The 20332-nt window shown below is 49.1% G+C and overlaps 1 long non-coding RNA gene across 4 annotated transcripts in view; it reads left to right on the top strand.

Annotated features, from left to right (window-relative positions):
* LOC106731460 (uncharacterized) overlaps positions 1-20090 on the top strand; it is a 43002-nt gene extending 22912 nt beyond the window's left edge. For all 4 annotated transcript variants that reach the window (XR_012906934.2, XR_016350617.1, XR_012906935.2 and 1 more), the window contains one exon: positions 10967-20090. This is a non-coding gene — a long non-coding RNA (uncharacterized LOC106731460). The remainder of the gene's footprint in view (positions 1-10966) is intronic.
* The last annotated feature ends 242 nt before the right edge of the window (positions 20091-20332 follow it).

Genomic DNA, 20332 nt, shown 5'->3' with positions numbered 1-20332 from the left:
GCAGTCCAAGCTCCAAAGGGCTTATGGTCGCAGAAGATGAGACCACAAATGAAGGCGACAAACAGCCAGCGGAGCGCAAGGAAACAGACGCTGCTGGTCAGCATGATAAGCGGCTGTCCCAGTGCACCAGCTTCCTGCTCATTGTGGGCACGGGAGGAGCGGGGAGGAGGTCTGTGCTACGGGCTGTCTGAACTGCCCCAGGAGTGTCCTAAACATACTGGCGTAGGGCTTGACCTTACACCAGTGAAGCTACAGGGAGTCAGCACTAGCAGCACAGGGGGCAAGATGAGACCTCTCCCGGGTTTATGGCTCGGGGTGGGCCTGCAGCAGAGAGGATGGCTGCATGTTTCCGTGTGAAGCTCCTCACTTCCTTGATAGGAAAAAGAAAGATTCCTACATGGGATGAGTTCTTAGCACAGCCCTGTTAAGAACCAGCTAGCTTCCTATTTGAAGCCAAGCTGTACATCCAGAGAAGGCACCCGGCTCCTATGACAAGGTTACTAATCCCTTCCCGTAGCCTCATCTCAGGGGAGATCACCCCTCTACCATGAGCCTGCCCCCAGCCTATTCCCCACTTGTGCACCATGGGCCCTGTGTGTCCTCACCTGGTGTAAATTACCAGGGCTCCACTCTCTTCAGCAGGGCTGTGGGGAGTTGCAGCAGCAGCCGCACAAAGGAGCTGCAGCATGCCAGCTCCACAGAGCTGGGGGTAGCAGCTGGCCTGTCTTCTTGCCAAATCATTCATGAAAGACCCACAAGAATTCTGGAAGGGAGAGTTTTTTTTTTTAATCCTGGTACTATCCCTTTAAGCAACACAGAAATGCTGTTAAAACAACAGGCGAAACGTGTAAAAAACCTCACGTGCTTCCCCCTAGAGACTCCAGCCCAGACAAATCAAATCTCTTCAAAAACTCAAGCCTGTGTCTCTGGCAGAGCTGAAATGAGGACAGGCCTGCAGAATGACTGCGCATTAAAGTCTGGAAACTGAGGGCCACATTCAGCCTTACTTTTAAAAGAGAGTTGGGCAGAACCAAGAGATGATCTAATACACTAGTTTTACTCTTCTCATTGTGAAGTTGCTCTAATTTATCATGATCATTATTTATAAAGTCTGTGACAATTTGACTTTTGTCTTTTGTGACTTTTGCTTTGTCAATTCATTCTCATAAAATTTCTCCAAAACCTGGAGCTTTAAAACTTTGGAGAGGGGAGCAGCAGGAGGGTGTTTTGCTACCGCAACTGACAAGTTGTAGTTAATATCCAATCCTGTCAGAAATACAATACAAGGAGCATGTGTATTTAAATATTCTACTCCACCAGCAAAGCAAAATTCCACGAGAGTATGGTGTTTAATAAGGCACTGTTGATAAGACAGAAACATCTGCAATACAAATCAATGTGTACGTTAGGCCTTTGCCAAGGTCTATATTACGCTGATGTAGGAAAGTAGTTACATATTTTCACTTAATATTTCTTGTAGCACATTCCTTATCCAGCCCAAAGGTTCTTGCCATAGACCATGCTGTACAGTGGGTACATGTATGTTTCATGGCCATTCCCCCAGAGAAAGCATGGTGGTGAGAGGTGCTTTAGATATAGACAAACAATGGCTTAGTTTGCTGCACCCTTTGCAGGGAAGAAGTAGGCTGCTGGCTTTGTACCTGGAAGACCCATTATTAGTTCACCTGGGACAAATGTTCCCTCTAATTGTTTCCATCCATGTGCAGAATAAATTGTATGTGCACCAAGGCATGTGTTGATGTGTACCACTAGTAGAAACTCATGCTGGGGGCTGGGGGTTCTGCTAATCAGCTGGGTGGCATTTGAATCTCTCCTGCTTGGCTGCCCGAGCAGTCAGCTTAGAGCAGGCATGTCCAAAGTCCGGCCCGCGGGCCAATTGCGGCCCGTGTTCTGGTTTAATACGGCCCCACAGGTAATTTGGCAACATCTATCTTTTAAGGCCCCCAACGAATCCATATGTATTGAGATGAATACATTGTAAAATCTCAGTTAATGTCAGTTGGTCTAAATCAGTTATAAATATATTTGGACACAACATGTATACTTGGTGTTATGTTCCTGTTCATATTTTTTGAACTTAAAAGTTGACAGACAACCTTTATTACCAATAATATGTAATGCACTTTACAATGTTCCTGACATATATTTCAGCTTCCTGGATTTTTTTTTCATCTGGCCTTCAGATATGAAAGGCAGAGTGATTTAACACCTGTTTAGCTTTGTGATCCATGTGACGAAATGAAAAGTATGCCGTTTGCAATAAACTTTGCATAAAATAGTTAATTTCATTTAATTTTAATGGTTCAAAGAACGTCAGGCAAAATGGTCGGCCCTCACGCATGTTCACTTCATCAAATCTGGCCCTCTTTGAAAAAGTTTGGACTCCCCTGGCTTAGAGGGAACACTGCCTGGGACTCGTGATGTGGTCGGGTGACTCAGCAGAGGTGAAGCAGCAAGGATCAGCAGGAACGAATCTTTATGAGCATAAAGCAATGGGAGTTACCCGAACGAAAGGAGTCCCAAACCGTGGTGGACTCAGTAATGGGCTGTGGAACTCTGCCCTCTGAGATGTTCTCTGTGGAGCAGCTGCACAAGAGGAGAGCCAAGTGAAGCTGAAGGGCGGGGAACCACTCAGTTTCTGCCAAAGAGGCCCATGGACTTCTGGGTTGGCCAAGCTGCCCCCCTCTTTGACTCTGCTGTGGGGAGCAGGGAGTTCCATCAGGCATTGATCACCTAAGGGCTAAGGCACCCATAAAAGCTTACCTTGAGACCTATCTTCCCTTTTTTTCCATCCACATGCAGAATAAATTTTGTTCCGTGCACCAAGGCTTGTGTGGATGTGCACCACCAATAGAAACACATGGTATTTGAATCTCTCCTGGGCGGCTTCCCAAGTGCTGAGCTTAGAGGGAACACTGCTTGAGACTAGCAAAAACAAGTATGAAAACACAACTATCCACTCTGTTAATTTCAAGAGACATTTTGTGGCTCCATTCTCTAGTCAGTTCAATCTTAGCCCTTCCCCCAAAAGCCAGCAGTCTGTTTGCTGAGAGGTCCATTTCTGTGCCTTATGTTCGCACGTGAAGGGATTGGACCTTTACTGTGGTAGCCTTGAAGGGCTGGAGTTTTACTTCTCCCTGACATGTTTCAGGCCAACCAGTCCTGTTTTTAAGCCATGTTTGGTAGGTATGTTTGATTGACTGTCAGTGACAGCCCCTTGCTTTGATTTCCCACTGTCCTTCAACTACCATGTCTATGTCTTGGTTTGCTGCTCTTAGGTTAGTGGCTGCGATTTAATTTTGATTGGCTCTTTCATTGCACTCTATAAGCTCTCAGTATTGCATGGTGCTCCAAACATCTTGTGGCAGAGGAGTGCTTTAAAAATAGGCTTTCAGAGCCACCCATCTGGGCGGCGGTGTTTCCTGGAAGCTGTGCGCGTGTGCAGCTGCTCAGGAGAGATTCAAATGACGCCTAGCGGATTAGCAGAGCTCCCACAGCTAGGTTTTGTTTCTACTGGTGGTACACATCTGCACATTCCCCAGGGCACATAAAATTATTCTGCACATTGATGGAAAAGACGAGAGGGAACATTGCTAGGAATAAGATGCCCAAATTCAATATGGGGAAGCTTTGTAAATCTCTGGCAAACTATATTCCCTTGACGTAATCCCTGCAAAGCCATTTGTTCATCCAGTTGAGTAAAACAGTGGCCATAGTAGAAATACAACTGGGCAGGCCTGCTGACACAGCAGGGAGGGAAGGAAGCAGTTGCCCCAAGTCTTGACAATTCAAAGGCCGCTGCTGCTACTGGAGTCCTGGGTGGAGCCCTGGGCCTTGAAATCGCCACTGGAGCACCACGCCGCATGCTCTGAAGGGATCTGAAGGGGGCCAGACCTCTTCTGCCCGAGGTACCGTCCCTTCCCCTCTCCGACACCTTGCCTGGGGGCCTGTGGAAGCTGTCGGCCCCCCTGCAACTGGTATAAAGGTGAAGTTTTCAGTGCAGCCTCAGGGAGATGGGGTAGACCTTAAAGTGCCTATGTTCCAGTGAAACAAAAAACAGGACTATGTAGCACTATCACTATTCTATGTTCCAGGGGGTTCTGATGAGACTTAGCAGCCTGGATCACTGCCACCTTTGTAAATTTGACTCCAAGTGCTCAGGGATATTTTTTCAACTGGGATTTGGGTGCTTCCCTCCTTCATGCACCTTGGAACATCCTAAACCCTACTTTTTCATTTGCAACCTACATTTTCCCTGGGAGAAACACAACAAACGTGGGTGGTGGGTGAAGGTAGGGTAGGGGGAGGTAAGCCCTCCCAACCCTTCTGCCCAGCCCCACCCCCCTACACCAAGGAGTGTGGGGCAGTGCATGGTCCCAGCCCCCAACAGCACTATGGGGAGGGTGGGAGGCACATGGCTTTAACACCCCTGGCCCCAGGGCACAGGGAAGGCAGGCACTCTGGGGTAGGAACATTCCGCCTCAGTACACCTACAGTAGGTGTTGGTGGGGGGAGTGTGGCCAGGGCCATGCCTGATGGTTTGGGAAGGCAATGCCTCCCCCTGCCTAGGATACCTGCCGCACCTGACAACAAACCAGTTTGCTGCCCTGCTCAAGCAAGTCCGTGGTCTCCAACGACTGGAGGCCAGAAACCCGACTGTGGCGAGGGAGGCTGGAATGAGTGGCAGGTGTGTTCTGTCTGCTGCCTGGAGAGGTCAGACTTTCTAGCCTTTGTTTTTCTACCTCAGCTTTAGGAAATACACCCTTAGGCTATGTCTACACTCGTGGCTTCTTGCGCGAGAAATATGCAAATGACGCTAAGCGTGGAATATTGCTGAGCCTCATTTGCATGCCTAATGAGCCGCCATTTTTGCAGAAAAGGCTCTTGTGCCAGAAGGAGCTGTCTACGCTGCCCTTTCTTGCGCAAGAAAACCACTCTTGCGCAATGCCGCTACGCCGATTATTTTTAGGAATAACGGCATTGCGCAAGAGTGTTTTTCTTGCACAAGAAGGGGCAGTGTAGACAGCTCCTTCTGGAGCAAGAGCCTCTTCTGCAAAAATGGTGGCTCATTAAGTATGCAAATGAGGCTCGGCAATATTCCAGGCTTAGCCTCATTTGCATATTTCTTTCGCAGGAAGCCGCGAGTGTACACATAGCCGTACAGCCAGTGGCAGCCTGTAGTCATTTGCTCTTCGGAGGATGAAAGTGGAGACCAGCGCTGTTTTTAGCTTAGATGGCAGCCCACTCACCTATTTTCTGGGCTTTGTTTTTACATCTTTGTGGTCCCTTTCTTGCAAGGAGACGTTCCGCATCGGCGCAGGTGGCTGGCAGAGACTCAAATAAGCCTTAAAGTGAAGATGCTGTAGCTACTTTATGCAGACATGTGAGCCCAGTTGTTTTCTTCTGACCTTAAAATAATCCTAGGAAATCACAAAACTGAAAGAACAAGCTCTCTATGAGCTGGTGAACACCTCCTGAAAATTTTAACAGGCAATCAGGCATTGGTTTCAGGGATTAACTTTAACTAGGATGAAAGTTGCTCCTTAAATTGCCTCTTTAATGAACATTTACCTTTTCCCCCCAAAGGATTTAATTGACTGTATAGCAAAGCATTGCCCCCCTCAAGTAGAGCAGCCCCATTTATGCCCCTACCCTTGAACACTGTATCAGAATTTCCGTTGGAAAGCCTTTGTGGAGAGCTGGGGAGGGTGATGACTGTCAAAAATAATTTTCTGCTGATTAAAGCTGTGGCCTGCATGGGCTCAGTCCAGGCATATTTACTTTGCAAAAGTTCAAGTTCCATGCATTGGAAGGAGATATGGGTATATGCAGATACCTGGAAGGCCCCTTTGTAATCCTTAGATAGCTTTACGACACTTTGAGAATAACGATTGGCCAGGGAATATGGCATTAATCTAGGAATTGGGGCACCTGCTTTTATTGTTGTGCCCTGCCACAGTCTTCCTGTATGATCCTGGGCAAGTCACTTAGCACCTGTGCCGCACTTCCCTATCTGCATCATGGGCTAAGAGCGCTGCAAGATGGTCACATAGTATGTTGATGGGGGCCTGTGACAGGGGGGGTATACCATCCACTGGGTCAGGAGGGCTTAGTGCCCTTAAGGTGGAGGAAATCCCACCCCTCCAGTCACTTTGGGCATGCTCCAAGGACTGAAGCAGTATAAAATGGAGCAGCTCAACGCAGTCTGGCCTGGATGCTGGAGAGGAAGGACCTTAGAGGATCTCCAGAGGTGGACCAGCCGGAAACCCAGATGATGGGAGCCAGAGACCCAGGAGACTGTATTGAGCCTCCCGGCCCAGCAGAACTGCAGGAGGAGACTGATGCTGAGGAGCCTGACAAACCTAAAACTTTAGGGATCACCCTAATGTCAGAACTGGTAGGAAGTGACCCAGGGAGGGTGGGCGAGTTGTATCTCCCACCCGAATGAGCTCAGTTTATTGCAGTGGGATTCCCCACTGAGCAAGTGAGGTGGTGGAGCACTCCCCCACTGATAGGGCCCTGGGTCGGGGTCTGGTGGAGTAGCGTGGGCCTAGCCCCCTCCTACTGTGGCTGCTGCCCCAAATCCCCTGTAATTCTAACCATCAGGCTGTGCTGCCCCAAACCCTAGGTCTGTGTTATAGACTGTGGCTATTGGGCCACACTGCCTCGGGACGAGGCATGCTTGCGACACGACAGGGCCATGCATGTACCTTAGATTTGACTTTGAATTAGTCCTTGCTAGGGATCTTTGAGTTTAACCGATTAACCAATAAGCTGACGCTTAGTCGTTAATATTATCAGTTAAACTCTGCCCCGCTCCCGGGCGGATGTCGCTGTGCACTCTGCAATCTGAAACTTTACACAGTGCGTGTAACCGCTAGGTTTTTGAGCGGTTGCACAGTTACCTTATTAAAATGACTTTGAACATCCCTAGTCCTTGTTACCGTTCCCTTGTCCACTCATTCCTGGTATCCTGTAGAGAGCAGAGAGGAAGAAATACACAAACGCTTCCCCCTATTGTACGCAGTCTATTTCCCGAAAACTCTATTGCAATTTGAATAGAGCTGGTAAGTACCGTAATTTCCAGGCGTTTTTTCACAGCTGTTTTCTCCTCTTTTTTGATTACTTATGTGCTGATGGGTGGACTGTGTGCAAGATGCTTTCCAAGCCCTTACGAAGGACAGGCCTTGCTTCAGGGCTGAAGGCTTCTTTTTGAAGAGATTTGAGGATCTGAGACAAATTCTCCACGGTGTTATGGTTGTTCCATGATACGCCACCCTGCAGCTCCTGCTTTCCTAGTGGCATAGAGCCAGGATACGGGCTTCTCCAACTGCAGCTGGAATAGCCGGTGAAAGAGGTTGGGTTGTAGGGCCTTTCTGCTCCCTGTCGTGCTAGTCTCAGCTGAAGTTTTGGCCATATGTGGCCACTGCAATGAAAAGCAGCATACAGGGACCTGTGGCAGTGGGAACAATCACACTCGGAGCCAAGCGGCATTAGGCAGGGGGCACAAAGTTCAGCTCTAAATCCCTTTTTGCGCACAGATCCAAACCCAAACTCTCTCAAGTGTCGCTCCCCCCGACATGCCCCAAGCACTGGTCGCTGTTACGCCTTTGGGAGTAAAGCGTTTTGGGGTCCCTCACGCTGAAGGGCAGCCCAGCAGCTCATGTTGGAGGGTCTTGCTTTTGTTCCTTTTCTGTGCTGAGATCTCCGTTCACTAACTAAGGTTTGTCCTGCTGAGGCCGGCAGCCAACTCTCACTGCAGTGTGCGGTGTGAATGCATGGCCCTTCTATTTGCTTCTGCCTTAATGCAATATGCAGGCTTTAGAGCAGTGGTTTCCAAACTGCGTGGGTCGTGGAATGTCAGGCGCTGGGTCTCCTTTCTGCAGGTGACCAGTGGGGGATGCTAAGGTAGTTCCCTGCCTGTCCTGGCACTGCAGACTGCGCTGTACCCCACAAGTGGCTGGCAACAGGTCTGGCTCCTGGGGAGGGGGACGACAGTGCACAGAGCTCCACACACTGCCCCCACCCTGACACTAGCTCTGCACTCCTATCGGCTAGGAACCTGCTGCTGGCTGCTTCTGGGGCATGGCGTGGCCTGTGGTGCCAGGAGAGGCAGGAAGCTGCCTTAACACCTCTGCTGCACCTCTGACTGGGAGTGGCTCAAGGTAAGCCCCTTCTGACCCCCCCCCCCCCCCAAGCCAGAACCCCCTCCTACATCCCAAAGCTGTCATCCTCAGCTCCATCCCAGAGCCCACACTGGAGTCAAATTATGTTGGAGTGTGGGCATCAGCAATTTTCTTCAACTGGGCTATGAGGAAAAAAAGTTTGAAAACCGCTGGGTTAGAGGATGAGGTGATAAAATCATCCCTGCTCATAGTAATTTAGTACCCAGATTTTATGTTTGCAGTGATGCAAACATATAACCTATATAACCCCATATAACCCATATGCCCTAATCCAGGTAACAAAGAAATCATGGAACTTGTCGCACAGGACAGATTGTTCTGGAAGAAAACTATTTTACAGGCTCTCAGACGTTTTGAGAGTGAACGTATCCAGGCATGATAAGAAAAGTCTAGGATCTAAAAAGAGTGTACTGCACCTCAAATGGTGGACTTTTATGTGGCATCTGTAATTGGATTTGCCAATCTAGGATTGGTCTTGTCCAGGGGTAGGCAATAATTTTTTGCCGGGGGCCACTCTGAAAATTTTTGAAGTGGCCCTGGGCCGTACAGGAAGGGGCAGGGCATTGAGCGGAAGGGGAGGGGCCAATATATTTCCGAGTTCTCCATCCCCAGACAATGATTGGTCTGGGGCTGAGAGAGTGCCTTTGCCCTCACCCCATGTTCTCCCAAGGTGAATGTGCCCCTTGTGTGGGAGGAGACATCCCTTGCTCCCCTACCCCTAAGGCAAAGAGCTGCACCAGAATTGTCAAGCAAATAAAAAAAAGCCCCCCAGAACAGAATTGTCAAACAAAAACATTTAATTTTTTTTTATAAAAGGAGGCTGCCCCTTTAAGACGGCTGCCATCTTGGGAGCCATTTTTAAAATCCCACAGCTCCGACCCCAGTAAGCACAGGAAAGCCGGGGGTCGGGGGAAACCGGCAGGGGCTGTTTGGGGAGGGGGGGACCAGCAGGGGCTGTTGGGGGGGGCCCAGGAGCAGCTTTGTGAGTTGCACTTTTGGGGGGCAAGAGCCACATATGGCTCACGAGCCACGAGTTGGCCATGGCTGCCCTAAGCCACAGCTGCTCCCTGATTGGCCTGAGGACGGGGGAGTAGCAGGGCCTCCGGGGGCTGGATCCACCCACTTTGCAGGCCACATCCAGCCCACAGAGGCCCTTCTGCCCACCCCTGGCCTAGTCGCATACCAACTAGGGATGTAATAGTGAAGTCGATTAACCGATAAGCAAAAGCGTATAGGTTAATGCTATAGACTGCATGCGTTTCCCTCCCCCCACCCTTGCCAGTAAATTTTTTGTGGGCTGGTCAGCAACCCAGCTCAGTTCTGGCTCCTGCCAGGTCCAAAACCTACCCCTGCTGCAGTTCTGCATTTAAAGTGTATTAGGAGCCAGGTGGGCTGGCCACCTGGCTCACTTCCATCTCGCACTGGGTCCAGGAGACAGTGGCTGCTGCCACCTCATGCTGCTGCCTCCTTATCAGAGGCAGCAGCACTGGACAACAGGCAGCAGGTCCAGAAGGGGAGCTGGTTTTTAAACTGGCTCCCCTCTTGGACCAGCTCCTGCCTGGCACCCTGCACTGCTGTCTCTGATACAGTGGCTGCCAGCCCCAACCAAGGGACTATAGGCTAGTCGACTAACCAATAAAAATTCATGAGGTTACTCGACTATTAAATTAACCGATATTTGACATTCCTAATACCAACGGCATCATAGAAGCTGAGATCCGTCAATTGACAGCTCAGTCCATGCCTACCTACATCCAGGGTGGTGGAATAATATCTTTTCATGGACCAATTTCTGGTTGTGGAAGAGACAAGTTTTCAAGCTCCACAGAGATTGTCCTCAGGGACCCCCTCCCCTCCAGTCTGATTGAGTTTTCTATAGCAGTTGTTGTCAGTAGATCAGAGAGTACTTTAACTGGGAGCTCACCAACCCTGCCAGCCAGGGGACAGCCCTGCAGCAACACTCACATGCTGAGACCGTCAGGGCCAGGGATGCACCTCTCCTTCCACCTGGCCCTCATGGTTCCTCTGGGTCTAGGTATGGAGATACCAGCGTTGATAAGCACCTCTGCTGGTCTCCTGCCTTCAGCTCAGCCACCAAGCCGTCTCTACCCCTCGCTCTCCACCTTAGACTATCCCCTGGCAGCTCCCAGCTGCCTCTCTTCTCTTTTCTCTCCCGGCTTTCCTCAGGCATCTCCTCCCAGATTGCTGCTCCTTGATCCTTTGTAGCCCCACAGTGCTGCCCCACACTCTTACCTGCCCAGAGTGGTATAAGAGCAATGGATCTACTCCATTTATCAGGGCCTAGCTCTGGTATCTGTGACTAGCATCCGTGTGTGGAATAATTTGTGTGTGCGCCAAAGCATGTGTGGATATGCACCACCAGTAGAAACACAAAACTTGGCTGTGGGCGCTTTGCTAATCAGCGGGGTAGCACTGAAACCTCTCGTGCTCAGCCGCACAAGTGCCCAGCTTCCAGGGAACACTGGTGACTGTGTCTTCGGCAAAGTTTTGCCTGACGGAGGGAGAAAAGCACCCAGCCAGAGAGTCGTGTATAGACATGGGGTAGAAGCGCTTTACATCATCATGTGCCTTCCAGCAGCACTCGATGTTTCGCCAAAGCAGCAGCACAGGTGGGGAGCCAGATTTTGCATCTCTCCCATGGTTACTTGGGCCCCACTTTGTCTGGTTGGGCACGTTGGTGTAAAAAGCAAATGACGCACCATTGAGAAAAGGGACTGTGCTCTCGTGTACCCCTGCAGGGACTGAGGTATGGACCTTCACCTGCAGGCACTCCGGTAGACATGTTTCCTGACCACGGCTGCAGGTTACCCCTGCTACATCCCATCATTGTCAGCTAGTGGATCCCTGCCTTCTACTCACCCATCATCAGAACCTTGGCCAGCTGCACCAGACCCTGGCCCTTTCATACACCTCTAGCGGGTGGCTCCCATAGAACTTGATTCTTCTCTGCACATAGCTTGGGTGTCCCCTTTCTATCCTGGCTCCTCGCTGCACAGCAGAATCACGGGCTCCCCAGTGCTATGGGCCTACTGGCCCCCCGCCCCAGGATTTCACTCCAGTAAGGACGGCAGGAACAAGTCAGAGCTTGGCTCCCAAAGGACCAAATTCTTCCACGGTGTAAGTCTGTTGACTCACAGCAGGAACGCATTTCGGCCTGTGCTCAGTAAAGACATAAAGCCAGGCATAAATAAAAACATATTTTGCATATTGTCCAGATGCAGAGAAAAGCAGCAACATACGGAGCCCTGAAGAAGAGGAGGAGACGCGGTATCATATATCACATCGAGGTTTCTTTTTATCACGCTAAATGCCATGTTCCAAATCAGTTTCAAATGGGAAGGTTGGAACGCCCAGCTGGTGCAAACTGGCCTAGCTCCAATGAAATCTAATAAGAGGTTTAGACTTTTCACTGCAAACACAAACTCTAACATTATTTATAGAGAAAGCCCAGTGAAAGAAAGCAATATGGCACTGTTAGAGCCCTGTGCTTTTGCAGTAATCATTTGTTTTTCATTTCATTGTGGGACCTTATCTGTCTCTGGAGAACTGCATTCATTTCTTCCGTGGGATGCCTCTGTATTTCTGTGGCCATGATCTGACTTGGCTTGTGCACAGGACGTGACCCCACTGAAGTCTATATTTATTATGAATGCAGGCCTCTTGAGGCAGAGGAGAATGTAGACCAGCCAAAAAAATCCGGTTTTGGTAAAGTGGTTAAACTCTTGACCTGCACCCAAGACTGATGATATAGGAAGGATCTGCCCAAAATTGTGACCCAGTCAAGAAGTCCCACAAGTGTTCACACCTCAGTTCCATGCAAAGAAAACAAAAGAGACAGACACAATCAATAAAATGGTATGGGACAAGGGGAGACAAAGAGAAACTGCTGAAAAGAGAAGCAGTGGGAGAGAGAACAAATGGGATCTCCCACAATGCTAATGCTGATTCATATTTAATGAATTCATATTTATATTGCATTTTGACTGTTCAAAGTGTCCTCCCAACACTACTCTTCAATCAATGCTTCTCTGCACCATCTAAGTTATCTTCACTTACAGAAAGAAGATAAAAAGCTCCAATTCAGATGTGATCATGTTTTGCACTCATCTGGTAGTGGTATAAATGACTATGCAACATGTAGGGCAGTGAACAGGCAGGTCCAATAACTCTTGTCCACCACTTTTGTAAATAAAACCCCCCAGAACTAGGCCAAAATAACAAAGGCACCTACTATTTCTCAGATTGTCAGTGAATGGAGAAAGAATAAAGCTGGGTATGGTTAGAGGAAAAATGTTCAAGAATAATCTCCCTTTCTGTTGCATTGTTGTGGTCACTCCCGGCCCTGCCCAACTTGTTAAAACACACGTCAAAAAGGAGCTCTGAGGATGATCACCTTGGCAATGTCTACACTACAGAGTTTTTCCGGGATATCAGAGTTTTTTTGGAAACAGAGAGTCTTTTAATTAGGGGGAAAATTTATCAGTGGCAGCGCTCAGAGATAAAATAAGTGATTAACAAGTGGCTATGGAAAAACATGAAATTACTACACAACGCTGATTTCTAAAGCTATTAGAAATCCTTTAAAACTGAAGGCTATAGAATCATAGAACGCTAGAACAGGAAGGGACCTTGAGAGGTCATCAAGTCCAGGCCCCTGTCTTCACCTCTAAAACCGCAACTGAACAACAAAGTGCTTGTCCTTCAGAGATGTTAAAATGACCTTCCCCTGCCTCGCAAGACAGAAGTTTTGTTGATGACAAGCGCCGGTGTGAACACCTTCCTGCCAACAAAGCTCCCACCGCCCCCTGTGGGTGGAAGTATATTTTGTCAGCAAAAGGCCTGACAAACAGTGGTTACACAGCTCGACTTTTCGTGACACATCCGTGTCGCTAAAAGCTTGTAGTGTAGACAAAGCCAAAACCAAGCTCTGATCATGTGCTGCTGTGCATGCTCTCTGGATGAGTAAGCATCTAAGGCAGTGACTACGGACAGGAAATCAAGAGAAAAAGTAACAAAAAATCCACACCATTTCTTCGATTAAAACAACTAGCAAAAACAGGCAGAATGTATGGCAGGCCAGCCAGGAGGCTGATGCCAGACTTGTGAGAACAGAGTTGACTCCAACTTACTCAGGTGTTAACGGAAGACACAAGAAAGGGAAGGCCTGTTCCTGCAGTCCTACAGTAGACAAAACTCCCATCGCCTTCAATGAAGGATTGGTCCCAGATTCAGTATGATATCTTTATCACTGTTGGGCAAGCTGGATGGTCACTTAAAAGTAAAAGAGGCACAGGAGGAACGGAATAGATTCACAGAGGTTAAGGCCAGAAGGGACCATTGTGATCATCCTTTATAGCCAGTTAATAAAGGAATGATAGTGTGGGAACTCACGTTTGCAAATGGACCTGTGTAACGAGCCTGGGACAGTAACATGGCTGCCTGCTGACCCAGAAGAGGGCGCACCCTCTATAACCCCTTGGTGGGCAGGTCTAACCACATCTAGCCCTGCCCCCAGGAAGTCAAAGGGTGGGTCTGGGACTATAAAAGCCCCAGGCTCAGTCAGACCCAGGGAGCTGAGCCGAGCAGATGCCTGGCCCTGACTCCTGCAGCGAAGGCCTCAGCTGTGCTGCCCCCGGCCTGAGGCCTGGGTTGGACTGCCTGGACCCCTGCCAACCCTGGAGCCTTGGCCTGGACTGTGGAGACACTGGCCGCCGCCTGAACCCATGTTAACCCTGCTGGGACCTGTGCCGGGCACCAACGACTGGGTTGGCCCACCTGGAGCCTCGCTTGAATCAGAGCCCATGGACACCATGCCAGCCCTGCTGTCACCCGAGGATCTGCCGGAACATCGCCATAATCAGTTAGACCCTCGGCGTGTAACGGCCTGGATCCCTGCCGACCTAGTGGCTGCAAGGCCACCACTATCAGGGCCCTGAGCTGGGATGTGGTGGAATAGGGAGGGCCTGTGTCCGCCACCTGCCTTTTGGGTGGCAGGTTCCCCCCTGTGGGGCAAAACCGCTGCACTTGTTGGCTCTCCCAGAGTGAGGAGACCCGACTCCCTGTCCGGCTGGGACCCAGCCAGAGCTTTGATTGCTGGACGAGTGGTGATAGACACTTGTTGCCCTGACTCAGAGCTGCGCCATAAACAGTGAACTGGTGACTATTTGTATTAACCCTGTGTCTGTCCACTTGGCCTGACCCCGGGCTGGGCCTCACAAACTGTCGCTCGGCCGAGGTGTGCCTCACGGACTTGTGGGCACGTTAGGGAGTCAGCAGTGCCCCACTCACTGACATAGGACCCTTTTACAGCCCAATAACATCTATTATTGTGTCCTCCATTGACTCCTACAATTCTAGAGTTTTCAATGCCAGCTCTTTGCCTGGCTCCCCCAGCTGCCCTGAAACATGCCAGCGGGGAATGGCCTAGTTGCATTCAGAAGAGTCTGTCTTCCAGTGATCCCCTCTTCCTCACTGCCTCTCTTGGGAGAGCGACAAGCGTGTTTTAAAGATCGGAGACTCCGTGGCACTCTGCTATTTATGAAAAATAAGGAAGAGTATCACCAAGGTGGCTTGCTCCTTACTTCTCTACATTGTTTTGTCACTTTCTGCTTATGGTCCATCAGAGCTTTCCTAACTTGCATGAATATGGGGGGTTGTGACAGCAGTGAGAAATGTGTCAACCGGATTTCCTGTCATCCCATAGTCCTGCCATCTAGTTAAGTAAAAGAGAGAGACGAGTAGTGATATGGGCAGCCTTGAACCACACGTGAATGTCACTTTTGAGATTGAGCTTCATTCTTACTATCTTTAGCCTGTGGTTAGCTGCTGACTCTCAGCCTGGATAGGCAGGAAGAATGCCAGGGTACCTGCCTCAAGTTTTAAGTTCCTTTTGCTACAAGACAATACAGCTCAAGAATGTGTTCCCCTGAGTCACTGTGCAGAAAGATGACAACGTAGAAGAGAGCAGTGAATGAATCCCAGAACACATCTTGGAAATTGTGTAGAAGCTGGGATCAGTCATGGGCCTCAACGTTGTTTTGGTCTTTGCTCCCCAAAATGGCTGAAACATCATCCCACTATATATCACCATCCCTTGGGAGTGCAAAGGATTGTGAGATTTGACTCCCTGAGGGATTTTTGTGGCTGTTTTGTTGGCTGCAGGGCTGAAATTGTTTAGGACAATCAACAGGCTGGAACTACACAGCAACCTCTTCAAAAAGAAAGGAGTGTGTCATTTTATAGACAATAATCTATAACTGTTGCGATGAGCTTCTACTTCTCCTTTACAATTGCAGTGTTTTACATGATAGTAGTGCAAAACTATATTATACGACTAATTAGTGTATTGATTTTTTCTGTGCTATTGCACCCAAACTTACATAAGAACGTGAGAGCAACCATACTTGGTGAGATCAAAGGGCCATCTAGCCCAGTATTCTGTCTTCCAACAGTGGCCAATGCTAGGTGCCCCAGAAGGAATGAACAGAAAAGTGACCCCCTCTCCTATCACCCATTTCCAGCCCCTGACAAACAGGCTCGTGACATCATTTCTACCCATCCTGGCTAATAGCCATCGATGGACCTAACCTCCATGAATGTATCTAGTTCTTATGTTCAAGGCTGGGACCCAACAAGAACCTGCAATTGGGTTTTCAAAGCTTGGGTAGGACTTGGGAGTGGATGTTCTGGGAAACTGGGAGAAATCAGGGTATGGGATATACCAGATGGGCGGAAAGAGGTATGGTGGGTTGGGAATGGGCAGTTGCCATGTTGGGATTGCCTGCCAATTTTAGATCTGTGAAGTAGATCAAAACTCTGTGCTCCCCTCCATCCCATTGCAAGGCTCTCCCAACAGGAGAGCAAAATATTGTCAACATCTGGTGCAGAAGGACAGAATTTTGCCTTTGGTCAGCAGCAGCAACTTGTAAGAAAAGCTACGATGGCGTGGGTGCTTATGTCGTATTTTTGTTTTTTTCATTTTCACTTAACTGATCTCTTGAAGTCTTTTCAGAGGCAGTGAGTGTAAGGAAGCAAACACCAGACTCTGCACTGCTGTGGTTTCACCAGCAGAATCACATAGTGAAACAGCCTACTGGGTTTCTACATTTCCTCTCCAGCAAAAATGACATTTCAACTTGTCTTTAGCAGTCGCACAAGCCATTCCTGCTGCACGAGCGGGGTCTGATACAGAGAGTAGGAAGCTGCTGTCGTTTCCCCAAGCCTGTGTACATTAAATACTCATTACAGCTTGCAGCTTTACTACAAAATGCAGGGAAGAAAGGAAATGTCACAGTGATTCAACAGCTTAAACTAGTTTGAAAAAAAAAAGTTCCTGAAATATTGGTTTGTTGTTAGGAGACTCTGGATAGTAAAAATGCTAGTTTTGCAATGAGCAGCAGAAATTGATACTATGTAGCTATGTTACTAATACATATATTAGCCTCCCAGGGAAGAGGGTCGGTCTTATGGCTCAAACATTAAACTGGCCCTCAGGACACATTCATTCAGTTCCTGGTTATGATGCAAACTCCCTCTGTGACCTTTAGCAAATAATTTAACCTCGCTGTGGTTCAGTTTCTTTTCTGTAAACTGGGAATAATAGTTTCTTTCTTTCCTCCTTAGTTGATTTAGACCATGACCTCTTCTAGACAAGGACTGTCTCTTACTTTATATATGTACAGCGCCTAGCACAGTGGGGCCCTGATCTTGATACTGTAACACAAATAAGAAATAACAGTGATAAATAACAACATACAAATGTAGAGAAAATAATTCTGAATGCAGCTTTATCCCTTAACAATGAGATCTTGTGCAGATTTCTTGAACTGTTAACTACAAACGTCTGAACATGGGGGCTGAGTGAAATACTTAAGTTTCCTTTTGTCTTTTTTTCCTCCTTCATTATAAAAAAAAACTTTTTTCGACTTGTAAAACATTTGTGAAATTGGAACAATGGAATGAAAATTTAAATTTTGCATGTAAATCTCTCTGGTAGTTTTGGTTTGTTTTAAAAAATACCATTCATGTTCTGTACATCCGCAAAAATGTTCAAATGTTTAATGTGAAATTTACTTTTCAATTTGGGGCAGTTTTGCTGTTGGGGATTCCATGCTGGGTGGGTTTTTTTTTTTGGTTGTGATTGGTGTTGGTTGTCTCCCTGGCTAAGCTGATTGTATGGGGTCAGCAGGGCAGATAGAAACCATTTTGGATTCCCCCTCAGAGGTGACAGTAGCCACATTTTGTGTGCTGTCTCTGTGGCTCTCAGGAAAATCCTTGAGGGTGGAAGGAGGGAGCAGCTCTGTGCTGCCCCCTGCGGCACTGAGGGGAAGAGGGACACATTTCATGTCTTCCCTCGCCTGAGGGTAAAGGTGAGGGGATCCGTGACTATGCCTGATGGCACCTGACCTCCATGGATGAAGCGGAGCCCAGCATCCTCCGCTTCACTGTGAGAACCCGCTACCAGGTAGAGGGTGGTGGGTCTGTGGTGGGACAGGTTGGGGATGATATTTGGGGACCAATAGCTACATGGCCCAGTGGTGTCCCAGGTAAGTTTGAAGACACGGCCATGCGGTGGTCCTTTGGCCTCCACTGGGGCCAGTTTAACTTGCTTAGGACAGCCGGCTGTAACGCTTTAATTCCCATCTCAGTGGCAGCGTCTGGGGCATAGTGACACATCAGGCAGGCAGTGGTTATCCCCTGCCAGTCTTCAACAGCGGCCCGTCAGTGGCAAACCCCCTTCCCTGCTGCCCCACATCCAGTGCTTAGCTGTCAGGGGTTGCAGGCAGACCCAGAGAAAGAAAAGAAAACTCGAGCCAGGTTGCCAAGGGGCACACTTTATACACTATCTACCCAAAGCGCTTGCTGCCAGATTATGGTAGCTCCTTCCCACCTACACAGTCCCCTCACACTTTTTTACAGGCACTGCTCAAATCCCAGTTGAAAATCATGGAGGATCTCATAGTGGCAGGGCTGAGGGGGAGCCAACTGCTGGCCAGGAAGCAGAGGCCTGCCACAGATTTTAGCATCAGGCTTTCACCCTCTGTCTACACAGCCACAGGATGGTCTGGTGTCTCCCACTGGAAGCCAACAGCCTTCCCTGGTCTGCTCACAATCCTCCAGTGGAGCAACCCTAAAGTATCTGTGACTGCCCTGAGGCAGCTGCCTGCTCCCGTTAAACAGAGGATGGGCAATACACAGGTAGCTACATGCCACCGTGGAAGGCAGGTGGGCTGACCATGTGTCCTGTTTGGGTTGGTACACTCCCCTTTTTCAGCTCTGACCTGGCTGCCGCTCCTTATTCACCAAAACTGGGCAGAGGAGAGAGCGGTAGCAGCAGCTGCTGCAAAGGGTCAGCGGAAAGCCGATTAGTCCACCAGCAGCAGCTGCGACATTTGCTGCTGGCAGGCAGCGCTGCCTTCAGAGCTGAGCAATGTTCCCTGTAAGCTGTGACTCCAGCGTGGCCCAACTGATTAGCAGAGTGCCCACTGCTAGGTGTTTTGCTTGTAGCCGTGTGCGCATTCGTTCATGCCTCGGTGCATATAACAAAATATTCTGCACATGGATGGAAAAAAATCCACATGTGGAGGGAAGAGATTAGAGGGCACATTGGTTGTGCCCCATCCAGGTGGCACTGAGCTTGCGGTGGTGTTAGCTCCACCCCCCACCCCAGTTTTGGGCAGCACAAGGCTCTGGTAAACTGGGCGCATGGGAGGGGAAGCTTGGATGAGACCTGCGCCATATCATCACCTTTGTCACTGCATTGTGTAGCTACGTGCTGCAGTCACAGGCACACAGAGGCAGCAGGTCTCTGCCAGGCCTTTCCCCATGGTCTCCCCTTGCCAGATTCTTTCACTTTGAAGGAAAAAGCTCCAGCGGTAGGGCTGCACACTGCTAAAAACTGCAGTGTAGACATGGGGAGCACCACTTGGGTGTGTAGAGAGCTGTGTTGGGTTCGTACGATGGGGATTGGAGCAGCCAGGACACACTTACTTGTCTCACTATCTATACTGCTGTTTATACCCTTCCTAGCTGGGCATGTGGTGTCTGTCTTAGCCATGACACAGTCAGTGTAGACGTACCCCAATTGTTGGATAGATTTGCTAGCTGCTGCTCCTCTTTTCCTGCCTTCACAGCTGCAGATGCCTCTGCTTGGCACTCTGACTGTTTGGATCATAGTGTGAAGGAGTTAAGGTCCTAAAAATATCCTGGCCACTTTTAGAAGTGGCACCAGAAGGTGATGCTATAAAAGTGGCTGGCTGCATGTTGCCTGCCCTTTTTACTCACACATTGTTGAAGGTTATTCCTATGGCATTCCTGTTGTGCACAAGAAGTCCAGAGACCAATATTGCCGGGTGCTATGTGAGCGGATTTTGCAAGTTCCAAAAGATGGTGCAGGCTTTCAAAGTTTCGTTTGGGGTAGAAGGAGAGGGAGTGAAATTTGAAGAACTCAGAAATATGCAAGAACCAGATTCAGGCAGAATGTTGTCAAAAACATCCTCTGGCTTCCCTCGGCCCTGCAACTGAAATGATTGACAGAGCCCTTCAAATCTGTAGATATCTGCTTCATATCTGGGGGTCTCTGTGAATGTGGATATCTGCAACTCATTTGTGCGGATATGGATGTGGATGCAGATACAAATTTTATATCTAGTACACTGCAGATCTGCAGATATCTGTTTTATATCCAAGGGCATCTGCAAATGTGGATGTGGATTGCGAATGTGGATTGGAGTATTGTGTCCAATTCTGGGCCCCACATTTCAAGAAATATGTGGAGAAATTGGAGAGGGTCCAGAGAAGACCAACAAAAATGATTAAAGGTCTAGAAACCATGACCTATGAGGCAGGGCCGGACTAAAGGGTGGGTGAAGGGGTGCCAACCGATGGGGGGCGCCTGATGGCAGCTGTAAGGGGCACGCGGCATCCCTGATAGCTGCCATCAGGCGCCATGCGCCTGGCTCCCGCAGCGCTGGTCCCCCCCCATCCCCGCAGCACCAGCCAGCAGCGCCCTTCCCCCCATAGCTGTGGGGTTCTGCGTGGCCCGCCCCAGGCTGCGAGCCAACAGTGGTGGCTGGGCAGCATATGCACGGCGGGCTCTGGGCTAC

Source organism: Pelodiscus sinensis, chromosome 13, assembly GCF_052426305.1.
Source record: "Pelodiscus sinensis isolate ZL-2025 chromosome 13, ASM5242630v1, whole genome shotgun sequence".
NCBI lineage: Eukaryota > Metazoa > Chordata > Testudines > Trionychidae > Pelodiscus > Pelodiscus sinensis.
This window is presented reverse-complemented; position numbering and strand designations above follow the sequence as displayed.